Here is a 4,625-nt window from a genome sequence, read left to right as displayed (position 1 = left end):
GAACGTAAATGTGCCAAGCCACTAAAAGTCCCCGGAGAGAGGGGAAAATGAAAGCCCTTGCCAAATGACTCCATCTTTCATCTACTTTTCGTCCGGCCCTCCTCAAGGGCAGCAGTCCAACTTTATAGTATGGCCCTCAATAAACGGCTTGATTTTAATATCTTTAAGTGCCAGAGACGCTTCTCTGATTGGTTGCATACATTTTCTCCGTGAATAACAAGGAGGCTCGAGGATGTGGCAAGATATTTCTCTTTTTTCAAATAACAGGTTGACATTAAGTTCTTTCATTTGAAACAGAATCTGCATGCTCCACTATTCATAAAGAATAAATGATCAGTCAACTGGTTCAGTGATACGTTTTAATATTATTCTGGATCCATACTATTCCATAATTCAGATAATAAAGGTTGATACTTTTATCTATCCGCCCATGAACTTTTTACCATTTTCCGACACAGTACTATAGCTTATATCATTAGATCAGGAACTGGCCTCTGTAAAGTGTGTCAATTTCAAAATGAGACAATTTTATAAATAACATAAATAACTGAATTTACTGGAATTATTTACAATTTACCTACAAACAATATTTCATGACATTCTCTTTGGCATAATCTTTAAAAATCCATTTTGTGGTTTATGACATAATGCAATGTCAATGTTTTCAATCAATTGAACACAACATAACATTAAAGGAAATCTTGTACTGCTGTGAGAGCTTACGCTGCTTTGCATGGCAACAGACAATGTCAGAGACTTACAGAGCGAGAGTGTCTTCTTTTTCCAAATATGAAGGCAGGCTGTGAACGAGCAGCGCATCTGTTGTATAATGCATTTCATACAAGTCAGTCCATTTCTGACTTTGAGAAAGTATTTAGTGTTCGTGGATTTCTGTGCAATGCAAATTTTATGGTTAATTTTCTCCATGGATGTTTCATGGGGCATACTGAAAAGCTTTCATTTATACATATTTGACAAACATGAATGTCTCCTCATCGATGTGCATTGGGCAGCTTAAAATCAAGCTATAATTGCCTCTGTGATTATTCCATATAATTTTGCAGGACCATAATTAAACGCTTGGCCATCAGCCTAACTCCATTTTACCTCAAAAGGCTTGATGTGGGAGTAAGGCGGGACACGGGTAGATGCACTTCTGTGACCTCAGCGCTGTCAAAAGCTCTGTGAGAGATAATGTCCACTCTGATGGTTTTACATTATGTGTGCTGAGAATGAACAAAGGAGCACTCAGAAATTCAAATGTGATTTAATTGCAGCTGAAAGGAAAACTTGTATGTAACATCATATTCACTCCAAGAAACTTCCAAAAAACTGTTCTCATGAAGAAGCAAAAATATGAGTTTGAACCAAACCATTATGTCCCACAACAGAGGCAGATTATATATATTTTCATATTTTTCTCTTGTAAAAAATGTATCAGATACTCATTATATAAACTCCAGTGGCTCTCCCAGCTTTCTCCAGAATCCATTACACTTTCTCTGATTCATTCAAGCACTTCCATATCCTAGTACATGCAATTTCAGTCCCATTAGGACATTTGTCCCTCTGATTTCTATTTGGTGGAGGGGACTATAAACAGGTGTGTGTCTATGTGTAGCAGTGGTCTACACACCTATGAAGGCTACGATATTGAGAGTCATGAGAAGTGCAGTTCTGTTAGGCAGTGCATCTGCAGCTGTCTTGCACATGCCTCCAGCAATTTACTCCATCTAGCTCGGTTGAGCACAGCTGCTACCCATGCAGCTCTCCTCTCCCAAAGCCTTCCCCTCCATCTGGCCAGGGTGTGCCTACCTGTTCACAATTACAAGAGAGTGCCCTGCCGACAAGAGAAGAGAGAGGTTTGGGGGCACAAAAACAGAGGTCTTTGCAAATATACAAACTATCTGCTAGCGCTTTGATTTTGTATATAGAAAAAAACCCGCCAAATGTTGCACCGAAGATTACGAAATGTTTGTGGGAAAGCCCATAACCGCTCATTTGTGATATTACATTACATTACATTTCGCTGACGCATTTTAGCCAAAGCGACTAACAACATGGTTAACAGTTTAAGTTTTAAAGCATCTCTCAACAATTTTAGGACAATTTCTACAGTAAGAATAAGTGACGTGTCAGTTCAAGACGGCTGGTAAGTGCTAGGATCGGCAAGACTTGTTGTAAGTGGTTCTCTAAAGAGCTGGGTCTTCAGAAGTTTTTTGAAAATGGAGAGGGATGTCCCTGCCCTTGTAGGAACTGGCAGTGTGTTCCACCAGCGAGGAACAACAGATGAGAAAAAGTTTGGATTGGCCTGGCGTACGGTGGTAGAGCTAGGCGTCGTTAGATCTGAGGGCGGCCTGGCGGCCTGGAGGTAGTGTATGTCTGTAAGAGGGCATTCAAGTAGGCGGGAGCAGAACCGGAGACTACTTTGTAGGCAAGTGTTAGAGCCTTGAATTTGATGCGGGCCGCCATAGGTAGCCAGTGTAGCTGGATGAGCAGCGGGGTAACATGTGCCCTTTTGGGTTGGTTGTAGACCAGGCGCGCCGCCACGTTCTGGATCATCTGAAGGGGTTTCACTGCACAGGCTGGGAGACCTGTCAGGAGGGTGTTGCAGTAGTCGAGTCGTGAGATGACTATTGCCTGAACCAGAAGTTGGGTAGCATCTTGAGTCAAGTAAGTCCTGATTTTCCGTATGTTGTAGAGTCTTGGCGGCATGACCCGAGGCGACTGAGGCAACATGATCTGAGAAGGTTAGTTGGTTGTCGAGAAGAACTCCTAGATTTCTTGCAGTCCTGGTAGGTGAAACAGACAGGGAGTCAAATTTGATGTTGATGTCGTGGTGTATGGTAGGTTTAGCTGGGAGGACCAGCAGTTCAGTCTTTGAGAGGTTCAGCTGGAGGTGGTGTGCCTTCATCCATGTAGCTATGTCTGAGAGGCAATCCGAGATCTGTGCTGAAACCAAGGGGTCATCAGGTAGAAAGGACAGATAGAGATGTGTGTCGTCTGCATAGCAGTGGTATGAGAAGCCATGCGAACGGATAATCTGTCCCAAGGACGTGGTGTGGATAGCAAAGAGAAGGGGGCCCAGCACTGAGCCCTGGGGGACCCCTGTGGTGAGATGGTGAGGTGCAGATAGCTGACCAAGCCATGATACGTTAAACGAGCGTCCTGTGAGGTAGGATTCAAACCAGGAGAGAGCAGAACCGGAGATTCCCATGTTAGCGAGTATAGAGAGAAGGATGCTGTGATTAACCGTGTCAAAGGCAGAATGAGTACTGATGACAAAGCGGTCGCCCTGGCTTCTTTTAAGGCTTCTGTTACAGACAGCAAAGCCGTTTCGGTAGAGTGGCCGCTTTTGAACCCAGACTGATTTGGATCCAGAAGGTTGTTCTGTGAAAGGAAGTCAGAGACCTGTTTGGAGACTGCTTGTTCAATGCCTTTGGATAGGAAAGGCAGGAGTGAGACAGGGCGGTAGTTTTCGACTTGAGCAGGGCTGAGAGAAGCTTTCTTCAGTAACGGTGTTCCCTGGGCCATTTTGAACGCTGTTGGAAATGTGCTGGAGGTTAGCGAGGCATTGATCACATGTGTGATAGCTGGTGCGATGGTCGGGCTGATGGACTGAAGTAGGCTCACAGGTATAGGGTCCAGCGAGCATGTGGTAGGACGGCTACATGTCAGGAATCTAGATACTTCACTCTCAGAGAGAGCGCGAATGCTGAAAAAGATGTTCCAGCAGCCCCTAGAGGTTGTAGGAGGGCGGTATCTGAGTCAGATGCGTTGTGTGGGCATGTAGAGAATTGATTGCTGATTTCCGCCACTTTGTTTGTAAAAAATGAGGCAAGGGTATCCGCAGTAAGGCTTGAAGGTTAAGAAAAGTTTACAAGTGTCTGTAGCACTGTTGATTTTGTCATTGTAGAAAGCCGTCTTAGCAGCAGTGATGCTGGCTGAGAAGGAGGTCAGGAGTGTCTGGTAGTTTTTGAGGTCATCAGTTAGTTTGGATTTGTGCCATTTCCTCTCCACGGCTCTGAGTTTGGTGCTCTGTGATCGGAGGGTATCATTTAGCAATGGATGAGAGTGTTTGGATCGAGCTGGCCTTGTGGTAAGAGGGCACAGCTCATCTAGACACGAGCTCAGTGTGGAGCAGAGCAAGTCTGTGGCCTCATTAACCTCCAAAGAGGAGAAGGTGTCGAGGTAGGCCGTTGGCACCACCGAGTGAAAGATATAAATGCAAAAAAATGGGCACTTCAATCGCTAATATGTTGTGGCAAGAAGGTGTGAACCGCACAGAATTTGGCATGTACTGTAGGATCTGACAACCTCTTGACACACACCAAGTTTCATGAAATTCCACTGTATGTGGATGTGCCCATGTGAATCAGTGCATTATATTAGTTTGGGAGTGGCATATAGTTTAAGTATAAGTATATATACTCTTTTGATCCCGTGAGGGAAATTTGGTCTCTGCATTTATCCCAATCCGTGAATTAGTGAAACACACTGCACACAGTGAACACACAGTGAGGTGAAGCACACACTAATCCCGGCGCAGTGAGCTGCCTACAACAACAGCGGCGCTCGGGGGTTAGGTGCTTTGCTCAAGGGCACTTCAGCCATGGTCTACTGGT

Source organism: Alosa alosa, chromosome 4 (assembly GCF_017589495.1).
Source record: "Alosa alosa isolate M-15738 ecotype Scorff River chromosome 4, AALO_Geno_1.1, whole genome shotgun sequence".
Lineage (NCBI taxonomy): Eukaryota > Metazoa > Chordata > Actinopteri > Clupeiformes > Clupeidae > Alosa > Alosa alosa.
The sequence above is the reverse complement of the archived record's forward strand: the minus strand, read 5'-3'. Positions refer to the sequence as shown.